General features: G+C 41.2%; 1 protein-coding gene across 4 annotated transcripts in view; it reads left to right on the top strand.

Annotated features, from left to right (window-relative positions):
- Positions 1-12,966, top strand: part of LOC146560353 (leucine-rich repeat and fibronectin type III domain-containing protein 1-like protein) — a 423,438-nt gene that overhangs the window by 157,226 nt on the left and 253,246 nt on the right. For 3 of the 4 annotated variants that reach the window (XM_085244425.1, XM_085244422.1, XM_085244424.1), the window contains exon 3: positions 9,087-9,214. The gene's annotated coding sequence lies outside the window, so the exon portion shown is untranslated. The remainder of the gene's footprint in view (positions 1-9,086; positions 9,215-12,966) is intronic. The other variant, XM_085244426.1, reaches the window with a different exon arrangement.

The raw sequence follows: 12,966 nt of genomic DNA, 5'->3' as shown, positions 1-12,966 counted from the left end.
AGCGAAGGAGATGAAGTCAACAAGTGAGATCGCAGGGTAATACGAAGGTGAAATCTCATGTGTCTATGTTGAAGACTGGAAGGAGGAACACTACTGTTATTCTAACAGGACCCACCTGTGAACAGCTCACCAGTAACACACATTAATTCTATTTTTTCCACTTTTTTATTTATGGAGAAAAAGACAGCTTGGTGTAAAAACTGTACATTTACAGTTATTAAAGGTTCCTGTGGGTCTTTAAAAAGCCTTTAAAAAGCAAAATTCAAAAAGAGTCACTTTGCTTTGCCTAAACATTTGCTTTTGCTATTGATAGTCAAAGGAGCTTGCAAAGAAAAGCGTCTGGACTTCTTTAAGTTGCTTGAAGACGTTTCACCTCTCATCCGAGAAGCTTCTTCAGTTCTAAGGTCAAATGGTGGAGAGTCCCAGATATCTCTCGGATGAGAGGTGAAACGTCTTCAAGCAACTTAAAGAAGTCCAGACGCTTTTCTTTGCAAGCTCCTTTGACTACGATGACCTGGATGACTGAGAACCTTCACAGACATTTTGCTATTGATCTTTATCATTGAATTCATTATGTCACGTCTAAAACCATTTAAGATGATAAAATAAACAGACAGGAATATCCAAACTGCTGATGGTTTGTTCACAGTAATGTTTATTTGCATGTAAATGTCTGCATGTAGACTGTCCACCAACTTTATGATCCTCGTTTGACACCTTAAACCATTAAGAAAACCCTTTGGTCTCATTTTGCAACTATAAATTTTAATGATTGGACTGTTGATCATAAAGAGACTACGCTAGTGGAATGTGCACTGACACGTGCGCATCAGCATTTTACTAAAGGCTCTGCCTGGTAAATAAGAGAATGAGGAAACATTAAATGACTGAATGACCCACGTGCAGGAATTTTTCATTAGACTACAGCAAAGCACCACAGTATGTACCAGTGAAAGCATGTGTTGAGGTGGAAGGCATGCACGAGAATGAAATGCAGAGAAGGTGCAGCTTTTCCTTTGTTTTACAGCTGCTGATATTTTCTAAGGTTTGGATTTTAAGAATGGCAAAAAACCCAGCTGCTGGAGTACATCTCAATCAGCCACAACATGAGGGTCGTTGACAGGTGAAGCGAATAACACAGATTATCTTTCGTTGCGAATGAATCTTAAGCTCATCTTTGCCTCCCTTTGACCAGGTCAAACTGTAAGTTAATGTCACTATGGATCTGCGAGAATAAAATAACAAGTTGTAAGTAGTATCAGTGGAAGCGCTCAGATGGTCCCTTTGCTGCCTTTATATTTCTGTCACTCAGGTTTTTGCCCCTCAGCGATAAACAGCTGATAGGGTATTGTTGTGACCCCGTCAGGCAGGCAGGCGGCGTGGACAAGTTTCCATGACTGCAATAACTCGAGAACGAGGTGAAGTAGGAGCTTCAAATTGATACCATTGGTGTATTTACCAAAACTCTCAGGCGAGTCAAAGGTCAGTGGTCAAATTTCCCGAAAATCTTGTGAATGTGAAAACTATAGTATTTTCAAATTGATAAGACAATGCATCAGCAGAAAAACATCTGCATTTACCTTAAAGAAGCAATTGCTGCTGCCCATCAGTCTAACAATTTAGAGTCCATTGTTCAACAGTAAGAAAGATTATTCACAAGTGCAAAGTATTGAAGACAGCTGCCAGTCTTCTCAGGAGTGCATGTCCCAGCAAATTCACCCCGAGGTCAGATTCTGCAATGTAAAGAGAAACTGCAGAAAACCTCAAGAACTGCATCTCAGACTGTACAGGCCTCAGTTAGCATGTTAAATATTCAAGTTCCTGACACAACAGGTAGAGCAAGACTTCTAGAGCAATGTCCTTTGGATAGATGAGGCTAAAGTACATGTTTCATCATGCTTAATGCATCAGCAAGGATGACCAAAGCAGAAGCTTTGTGAAAACCAAACACAGCCTATCAGCACAAACATCTTCTACAAACTATGAAGCATGATGATGTGGGCTTGTTTTGAAGTTGCAGGAGCTGTGCACCCTGCAGTCATCGAGTCGACCATAAACTCCTTTTACTCCAAAGTATTCTGGAGTCAAATGTGAGGCCATCTGTCCAACTGCTAAAACTTGGCCCAAACCAGGTCACGCAGCAGTATACTGACCCCAAGCACAGCAGCAAATCTCCAACTGAATGGCTTAAAAGAAAACAATCAATGTGCTGCAATAGTCCATTCAAAGTCCAGACCTCGACCTGTTGTGGGAAGAGAGCTGTGTCTAAATTAATGCCATCAAATTTCAATGAACTGGAGCTATTTTCTAAAGAGGAGTGGGGGAAATTCCTCCTCGATGACCTAAGAGATACACAAAATGACTGCATGAGGTTATTGCAGCTGCTAAAGCTGTTCAGCATGCTGTTAATATTGGGGTATACTTAATATTTCACAAAATTCTAATACAATCATTATGCTTCACACCATTGCAAACTGATTTAAAGTAAGATAATTGTGTATTTATATGTATTTATAAAGCATATTTACAAATTATAAATAAATCGATTTAGATATAGAGATAAAACAAAAATACTATCCAGAAAAACAAAGAAGATCCCCATAAATATCGTGAAAATGTTTTAATTTTTAATGACAAGCATGTATTTCTAGTTTTATTATTCCTGTTATTATCTAACAGTGTTTTGGTGGAGTTGCTACATGAAGCTGTTTCCATTTTCAGTCCCACAGTTTCCATATTTGAAATTGAAATCCTCTGCTGTTTGGTCCTGTAGGCTCCTGATCATCTACAGTGGCTCAGTATGAAGTCAGATATACGCAGCTAATCTTTTCTCTTGTAGCTTGGAGCCATGCTATAGCTAGTGCTAATCTCTTAGCCTACAGCATTAGCTCTTGCTAAGGCTAATCCCTTTTTGTGCAGCACCGGGCCCGCTAACGCTAATCCATGTGGCTGTGTTGTGCTAATGCTAATCCAGCTGTCAGTCAGAAGTGCTGACCGGTGTAGAGATGAGAAGACACCTGTGTGCTGCTTACTGTACTCCAGCTCTCCTCTTGCACTCTTGTCAGTTGCCATGAGGCTCAATTCACCTCCTGCTTCCCTCCCTCTCTGTCATTTCTGATCATCCCGTGGTCTTTCTGATTTAACCTGTTTGTCTACATGCCTGGTAATCCGTTTTCTAATCCAACCCTCTTTCCAGGAATGCAGCACTTAAATGTGGATTTCAACCTCAAATAAACCCAGCATTTCGAGCTAAAGCTTTGCTCTCAAACTTTATATGAAAATGCGTGTTAGAAGACACGCTTCTTTGGAATCGAGACGATCATTTTAATGCTTATTGAGTTATACAATCATTCTTTTAGGATGTCAGGACTCTTGAAGCTGGCTCCAAAAGTGAATGAATAGCCATGGACTAACCCAGGAGCGTTGACACATACAGCTATACAGTTGCTGCTCAGTTTCTCCTGCAGTGTTGCCAACTTAGCAACTCTGTCGCTATATTTAGCGAGTTTTCAGACACCTTAGCGACTTTTTTTCTGAAAAGCGACTAGCGACAAATCTGGCGACTTTTTCTGGTGTTATTGGAGCCTTATTTATGACGACTTTTTGACGTGAAAGCGTGTATCGCTCTTACTCTCAACAAGCAGTGGGTGCTGCCGTGGGCACCTCGCCCGTGCCAAAGTGCTCACAGGTGGAGGATAGTCCTCCCCCCGCTGCTATCAGGGCAGGAGATGTTCACACCTATGCATCCAAACTACAAATCAATCGCGCATGAGCGAAGCCGCTGCTCCTGCACTGACTGTAACGCAGTCAGTTCTTCTTTTACTGTTATGCTGTTTTGTGGATCACAAGGTTTAAAACTACTTATAAACACACACACATGCACACACACAAAGTAACTCCACCAGAGTGCCTATTTCGGGTCACTTTTGCCGGCCCAAGCCCGGATAAAGGAGCAGGTTTGGAATTGTCACATTAAAAAATCAATAATTGCTAAAAAAAAATATTAATTTGTAGTAATAAATAATTTCTAAATGCATTTAGGACGTAATTTACTCACTTTATGTCTCGTCCACGATGTTATTTCTCTCTCCAACAGCGTAGGTTACAATTACATTAGCATGACCAATTATGCAAATTAGGCGATGAAGACATTTAGCGACTTCTAGCGACTTTTAGGACAACCAATAGCGATTTTCCTTACTGAGGAGTTGGCAACACTGGTCTCCTGTTCCTCACGTCCTAGGGGCATTGTTCAAGTTTGTGGCCTTTTAGAGCATTTTAGATGGTTTACTGTGAGGTACAGCCAGGAATTGACATTTGGGCTTTTGGAATAAGAATTGTAAGTAAATCTTAGCCCTAAAATTCAGTAGTGCCTCTAAAACTGTTGACATTACAAATTTGATAAAAACAGCCTTCTTTAAGGGCTATTTTTTAGCATTAATTTATCACATAGTTGGGATAGCAGGTTGATGAATGTGGGACTGAATTAAATGACGCATGTATATTTGGTGGTAATGATGAAACGCATCACCCAGTGCAACAATGCAGCTGTGACCTGCTCCACCTCCTGGGTGGCTGTAGCTCAGGAGGTAGAGCAGGTCACTTACTGATCGGAAGGTCGGTGGTTCGATCCCTGGCTCCTCCAGTCTGCATGTCAAGATACTAACTGCAACTTGCTCTCCGATGCATCCATCTGTGTATGAATGTCGTTAGAAAGCACTAAGTATAGATAAAGTGCTTGATTGGGTGAATGAGGCATGTTGTATAGCTTTGAGTACTCTGTGAGAGTAGAAAAGCACTATATAAGAATCAGTCCATTTACCATTTAGCCCTGTGGCAGAGCTAATCAGATTAGGCTTCGACTACACACATGTTGCTTCAGATTAATTGAACTTTGGGCTCTTTCACAGAATCTCGTTGCTAATACGACGTCTGTAATGTCAGCAAAATGATTCTTGTCTTGCTACCGTTGACACAAACAATGAGCGTTGCACTTTTCGGAGAAGGCACAGTGAATTTGAAGTTTTCCGATCTCCCGTTCTCTCCAGTTATCTGCTGTTTATTTCATCGTCTGGCGAGACAGCTTCCTGTCATTGCTAAAATCCACTGCTTTCGAGTGTCTGAACAAAACAGCTTGAAGCTTCCCCGGTGATGAAACACTCAGCCTCTTCCTCCTTCCTCCTCCCACTCATTTCCAATAACTCCCCCTTGGGACAGCTTTTCTTCATCTCTGTTATTCATGTTCTTTTCTGCTTATTTTTTATGAACACTGTTGTTTTTTTCCCCGCCATCGTCCATCACGCTGTGTTTTAAAGCCATTTGGATTTTGTTATCAAATTCTCTTCTTTTTGTTTTGAAGCCACCGTTATTACAGCCCAGCTTCTTCTGTCATCTATCACCGCCGCACAAATTGTGTTTCTGCTGCATTTGTCAGTTGTGGCTTCATTTTATCACCTTGTTTAATTACCTTACTTCTATCTCTTACTGCAGTGCAAACTAAATTAACCAAAGTAAACAGTACACGCCTGAAAGCCTGGAGGCGATTCAAGTGAATACATTTCGAAAATGGGCGTTTCTTGAAGTAAAAAAATGTATTACTAAAGAAAAATGTATATATCTGCCGATGCACAGGATGTGATGTAACTGTTTCTCCAAAAGGGCTGTTCACCTACGCTACACCCACACCACCCTGATATCAAACTCTGAGAAAAAAATCCACCTTCAGGCACGTTGTTGGCACATTATACATCATCAGCGTGTGATGCTCTGAAGGTTATTCTGTGAAATATTTGTCTAATTTTCTTTTTTGTTATACCTGAATCCTGTCATCCTCATCAGCTGCACTTAGCACTTGCTTGCATTTCCCAGCATGCCTCAGGAGAAACTTAAGAGAACAGCCGGTCGCAGGTTTTTCTGTGTAGGTGGACTCGGTGATGAGGAACATAGGAGCTGAGAAAAGTGCGAGTTTTGCAGCTTACTGAAAACACATCGTTTCCTTTGTTAAAGCTGTAGAAATACTGAATCTGTGTTTTTGTCCCTCACAGATGTCAGTGATGCTGTATTGAAACATGGTGCTGGAGTGTGTCACTCTGAAAAGACACTTTTTGAGATTTCACGGTCACATTCATCTCTCTTAAAAATAATAGGTTGTGGGGTGTGCACACTGTTAAGTCTAATTGTTGAACGTTGTCATTGTGCTTCTTAAATTTGTAAGGTCTGAGTTCAATCTATAGGATCAAGACATTCCTTTGTCTCTGACCACTTCTCCAGCCTCTCTGTGCTGGGGGAGGTTTTATTGCAGATACATTTTATCTGGAAGATCTGTTTCTTGTGTGGTCAGCTTCCTGCCCTTTTATGGCTTCACGGTGAACCAATACAGGAATTGAACCATATATTGGGTGTGGGGGAGATTACCATTTTATGACTGAGGATGTTGTTAGAAACAGTTGGAAGTCACGCACACAGAGAGACACACACATTCTCACACACTCACTCACTCAAACACACACACACACACACACACACACACACACACACACACACATGCATACCGATGTGGGAGGTGCTTTTGCTGTGATGTGTATTGTGTGAACTGTTTTCCCAATAAAAGGCAGCAAGCAGAGGCCCGATTTAGGGTCATTTTGTGGTAGACACCGACGAGGCCTCCCTTGCAAGTAAATCGATCGATCGCTGACTGTCTTGTTTTCTTCATGATGAATAAGTCTCTAAACTAGCGGGGCTTGTGGAAACACAGACCCAACACACACAAATTCATCCAAACTGGTTGTTTGTTGGAAAGTGGTGGAAACATTCAGCTCAGAAGCATCAGAGTGGGTTTGAAATAACACATAAAAAAAAACTAATCTGCCTTCCCAGAGAGGTGGATTTGTGGACTGATGGACTGAAATCACTTTCTTCACATCCAGAACAAACACAGAGTGTGAGGGTACTTGTGAGTGAAAGCAAATTGTCCTACTTCAGCAGAGCAGACAGCTGAATCCAGCTCCAGACTCCCATTCCTCTTTCAAGAGATCAAATTCAGATTACCAGTGTGATTAAGTCCATCCTGAAGATCCACCACACTTCATTCATGTCAGTTTGGATGACAAAAGGCTCCAAGTGCTTTTTCATGTTTCATGATGCCTTTCTTTAGCTAACAATAACACATTTATATAGCTAATACAGCACAACACTGTTAATGATGATAATAATAATGTATACTTTATTGATCCCAGTGGGGAAATTACTTTCTCTTCCCATTCACTCAGTGAAGCAGTGGGCAGCCACCAATCAGGCGCCCGGGGAGCAGTGTGTAGGAACGGTACTTTGCTCAGGGGTACCTCAGAGTAGCCATTCAGTGGATTCGAACCCCTCACCTTCCAATCTTGGGGCGACCACAATTTCATTATTATTTCATATTACATTTTTTCCAAGTAAATCTCTGATTTAAAAAAAAAAACAAAAAGAAAAAATTCACATCTTGCACATCAAACTTGTCTCATTTCTAAGAGGCTGCGTTTAAATTTTTGGGAAGCGCATCTGTAACCGGAAGGTCGCTGGTTCGATCCCTGGGCTCTCTGTCCTGGTCGTTGTGTCCTTGGGCAAGACACTTCACCTACCGCCTACTGGTGTTGGCCAGAGGGGCCGATGGCGCGATGTGGCAGCCTCGCTTCTGTCAGTCTGTCCCAGGGCAGCTGTGGCTACAACTGTAGCTACCTCCACCAGTGTGTGAATGTGAGAGTGGAATTGTTAAGCGCTTTGGGTGCCTTGAAAAGCGCTATATAAATGCAATCCATTATTATTATCTGTGACCTCAGCAAACACTTAAATAGATGCAGGGCGTGCTCTAGTATCCTATTGAGCATGAACGGGCTGTGGTTGTGGTTGTGGCTCAGCAGGTAGAGCAGGTGCAATAATCGGTATGGTGTGGTGTGAGTGGGTGAATGAGACATGTTGTAAAAAGTAGAACTATTTAAGAAGCGTCCATCCATTTACCATGAGAGGGCAGAACTCAGTTCTTCAGTCATTCCTCCTCTCACTCATCACATGGGGCTGCAACCACGATGTCAGGATCCAGAATTTTCAGTCCAAGGCTTCACAGCAAGACTGCATTTACTGGTTTACATTCACTGTCTACATAGATCACACATACACGTTTGCTGTTTGAATGAGTGTAGTGGCAGACTTCTGGGGTTTGGTTTAAGCATCAAATGATCTTTGATCAAGTGTAGACACAGAGATTATTCTCAATTTGTCATATGAAGACTCTTTTTTTCATGCAGAGCAACAATAAAACACGACTCTGACATGCTGTCACGTAATGGACATGCGTGCACTTATATACATGACAGTAAGAGGTTTGCTATGTAAACTGAGTGTTTTCCATGAGAAACACTGAAAGAGTTAAGCTGTCTGATAATGGACATGTAATGGGCTTGTAACTTTAAAAGTAAGTGTTTGATCTGCAACACATTTGACATTTTTTCTTGAAAACTGACACAAATGATTAATTCTGAATAATAATATTAGCTGGTTACTGTTTGAGTAGTTCTTCTGGCTCCTAAATGCAAATATATAACAATAACAACTGTTTCAGGAAGAATCCAGGACTTCACATGTCCATTTGTAACCCTTCAAAATATTCTTTCTGCTTGACAATATTAATGAATTGTTATAGCTAATTGTCTTCAGCACAAACCTTTGAGTTATCAGTATTTTCATTTTTCATTTCGGATATTTGTCACTCTGTAAAACCACCGCTCGCTCCGCAGCTTCCCTTCGTCCTTTCTGTAGGTCCTGCTGAGGAATTTGGATGAAAGGAAAGGAGGCAGAGCAGCCTCGAAGGGAGGGCGAAAAAGAGAGAGGAAGAAGTGATAGAGGAAAAGAGGGAGGAGAAGTGACAGCAGGGACAGAAAATAGAGGCAAAGAATCTTTAGGAATACTAATGAATTAATGATGCAACGTGTTGACATTTTTCTCTTTCTTCTTTTTGTCCCTGCACTCTTTCCTTGTCTCATTTCAACCCCTCTCTTCAACTCTCCTCCTCCTCCTCCTCCTCCTCCCCCTCTTCCTCTGCGCTCCTGCAGGTAGGAGGGTGTCCTTGTTAGCTTGTCATCCTGTTGTAACCCTGAGGCCAGTGATGTGACTGGAATGTGAATTCATCATAAAAGGACCAACTCTACCTGAAGACTTCCTGCTTCCCCAAGAAACTCAGGTAAGTCGTACATAATGGAATATTTAATGTGATAATTCTCTGTGTGGTTTGACTGTATGTCTGGAAAAATTACAAGTGCTGAAAAGCAGCTTGGTAATTTTGGGGCTTAGTTTTTTTTAGAAGGTACGTCTCCAGTTATTTCATTCAGCTGAAAAGAGCCGATGCATAAGTGGGGAAAAGTGATCATGAACTAATACGTGGTTTATTTGAGACCAGTGCAGAGCGGCTTGTCTGCTTGGTGTGAGATGCTCATAATGTTTCTTATGCTGGGTTCTGGTGCTGGTACTCGCCGTCAGCCCGACCTGCCGTAGACCTTCTATGGCACCACTTTGGGCCGGCAACAAAAACGGGCTTTATTTTTTGTCCTTTCCTTTTTTGGGTCAATCAGGAGTGTCAGAATCAGAATATCATATTAATCCCTGAGGAAATCATATGCGTACAGCTAGGGCTGTGCGATATGACCAAAATCTCATCTCCCGATATACGAATTCTATCGCCCGATAACGATATAAATCACAAAAATGTAACATTTTCTGTAAATTCTGTGAATCTCGGGCAGCTCGACTTACGTGAAGTGTTTCCAGCTGCGCGTCATGTAGCTGCAGTCGAGTGTTTTAACCGATGCATGAAACGACACATTTTTAGACATAAGTTGTAAAGGCCGCCGTTTTCTTTGTATTTATTACACGGCGTGCTGCGGGGAAAAGCCTGTTCTAACGTTTGAGTCTAAGGTTTATTTTTTAGCACCTGACGGCTCTTTTTTAATTCTCATCCGTAAATAATCTGCTCTTTCACGTGATTCAGTTTATTTTGAAAAGTCTCAACAGGATCTTGAGCTTTATTGTGAAAGGCTTATGTGGAACGGTTATATAAAATATAAGAGAAAGAGAGAACTTTAAGAAATGAATATAGCCACTACAGTGACCATCAAAATGATGAAAAATACTGCCGTAAACAGTTTATTTTGCGACACCACGAAACAACCGATAGCGTAAAATGAAACGATTTTATATCGTCATCCGATATATATCGTTATATCGAACAGCCCTACGTACAGCTGTAATAGCTGGTGTGGTTGGTCTTGCTGGTGTAGCTAGATGGATTAGGTAGAAGTGCAAGTAGGCAGCGCACCACATGTCGTAGCCTTGTCTATGACATTTTTAGATGCCACCTTTTACTTGACTGTTCAGAGTCCAGAGTTCTGAATGGACAGACTTCAGGTGCCCCAGTCCCTTGGATATGCAGGCTCAGGCTGCTGTGATGCACTGATCCTTTCACTCTTTATGATGTCAGAAAGAGCAGATACCCTGATCTCAGGTCCGACTCTGGGTGGGAAAATTGAAGCTTGTAAGGGTCAGCCCGTCAGACGAAAACTGTGGGCAGGGAGCTAAAACAGCTTCTTTCAAATGTAGCGTGACCTGAGGGGACTGGTTCAGTCCTTTCTGTTGGTTTTCTTCCAGGAATATGTTTATAGTGTCTTTAACTGGACTGTGTGTGCAGCACAGCCGGTAATACTGTGAGTGTGTGTTTGTTGTCCTCATGTAAAAGGCCTCTCCATGTGTGTGAGCTCCATTCTGTCACATCATCATTACAAAACACATTATTATTAGAAATTACATAAAACATTACGTGCATCCTGATGCTAACAGATGTGTTTTTAACATAGTTACGAATAGTTACACCACTTACATTAAAAAAAATAAAAATAATGTAACTACTTTGAGTTCTTAATCAAAATCGTAGAACTTGATAGTTTTGATTACTTTGCAGTTACTTCTCTAACAAATATCTGAACCTGGGAAATAAAACAGGATTGTCCTTCAAAGTCTTGTGAGGTTTGAAATAAGGCATTTTAATGAAGACAGATTTCCAACATTGCAAAGGTTCTTTTGGGCCAACACAGCCACCTGCCTTGGCGCGGTCGGCTGGTTGCAGGCACGACAGACTTGGCTCGGTTGAAGGAATCACAAGAGGCTGTAGAAATTAAAGCAAAGAATGCCTTAGAAATGGAGTCTGTCTGGACGTATCGACAGCGCCTCGTGAGCCACTTTCCCCACAGCGCTGTTGCACTTAAATGTGTTCCAGCAGCTTTGCTGAATGGCACTGAGCAGAAATAAGCCAAAAGAAAGGATTTCTGTACATAATGAAAAAATGACGTGAAATTTACTGACAACAAAACACAAGGGGCGATTTTGACACATAAATTCTGTTTACTGAAGTGATGATCGGTTAATGTTCACCTGCCACTAAGAAGAATCTCTACAGAATAATCTACACACAAAGTGTGCTCAGGGCACAGATTATAAACCACCATTAAATATTGTTTAATAGCAATTTTCCATTGCTCTGTTTATCAGTGTGACATAATTCTATCTATTATTTTATTAATAATTTATTGACTCTGTCGTAAAGCTGTCTAACATAACATAATAGTCTTAAAGAATCATGTTGTTTGTGTCTGAGGGATACGATCCCCAGTAATGTTCACAGTATGTTTGTTCAGGTCACCTCTTACTAATACGAACACCACATGTGATAAATCTCTCCATAACCAGAGAAATTGTTGAATTTTCTACCTATGATTTGCACATTCATTCATTTGTTTGTTTGTTTTCTTATTAAATGTTTCATTTTAAAAGCTTGTTACTAAAAAGTAAATTACTGGGATTTCTAATTAGCCACATTTCGATTAGTAAAATGTTGTACTCTGTTACACATGCAAGCCATATTTCATGCTTCATTAAGTTAAATTAGCCCAACACACACCTCCATAATCCTTCTTCTCTTCTGTCATTACACCTTTATTCTGAAAGTCTCTGCAGCTATTTTATTCTGGGAAAAAATGTCCTGGTGAAAACATCCCACCGAGTCATTTAGCCAACTTATCCAGAGTGACTCACAATAGTATAAGCTGCAACAAATCGCAATCCCTGCATCATCCACACAGTGCAAGTGTCCAAGAAGAAAAGCTGTAAGAGGATTGCAGGGGTCAGAGCTGTACTGCACTCACAAAAATGGTATAAATTTTCCTGTCCATTAAAGAGATCTTGTACTGTATTACTGTAGCATCGGACAACATGAAATATGAGCTGAAAGAACAAATTCAGAACACGTGACACTTCTTCTTCCACAAGCTTCATTAAGTAACAGAAAAAACTGCAAAGAAAATGCAATTTAAGAATCTTCTGTGGTCTCATTTGGGGTCGTCAAATATCCCTTATTCGCATTTTTTACAGTACTGTGCTGTCCCCATGATTTCATCAGGGGTTATTCTAGGTGGAAGACACTGTTGAATCAGTAAAGAAACTCACATTGTGTCTTTAAGTATGCAATGATATAATAACTGACTTTGCACTGATGAACCATGATGACCATCTGTCTCAGATGCTGTTGGCCCTCCAAGTCCCCAAACCGTTTTTGACCCACTGAGCCGCGGACTCTAATAACTCCAAGACGTCTGCAGCAGATTGTTAAAGTCTCATTGTGTCGCTCTGTTATCCTGATGAAAGACGTCACTGTCTTTGGGGGAAACCATTCCACTGAAAGCATGTGTTGTTGCAGACCAGGTGGCACATGAATACCTGAACATGGTGTTTCCCAGCACAACATTTCCCAGAGAGTCATGCCCCACCACCAGCCTTACTCCCTCACAGGGTGCTAGGACCATGTGACTCAGCAGGTCAGGTGACCTGCCGTTGCTTAAAGGAACAGTTCAGACCTTTTCGTGCCCACTGTAGGCGTTTTCCACGTTG

Source organism: Mchenga conophoros, linkage group LG14 (genome assembly GCF_057382185.1).
Source record: "Mchenga conophoros isolate Kocher_MC1m ecotype Shallow Benthic linkage group LG14, M_conophoros_male_GT1.1, whole genome shotgun sequence".
Classification (NCBI taxonomy): Eukaryota; Metazoa; Chordata; class Actinopteri; order Cichliformes; family Cichlidae; genus Mchenga; species Mchenga conophoros.
The sequence above is the reverse complement of the archived record's forward strand: the minus strand, read 5'-3'. Positions and strand labels throughout refer to the sequence as shown.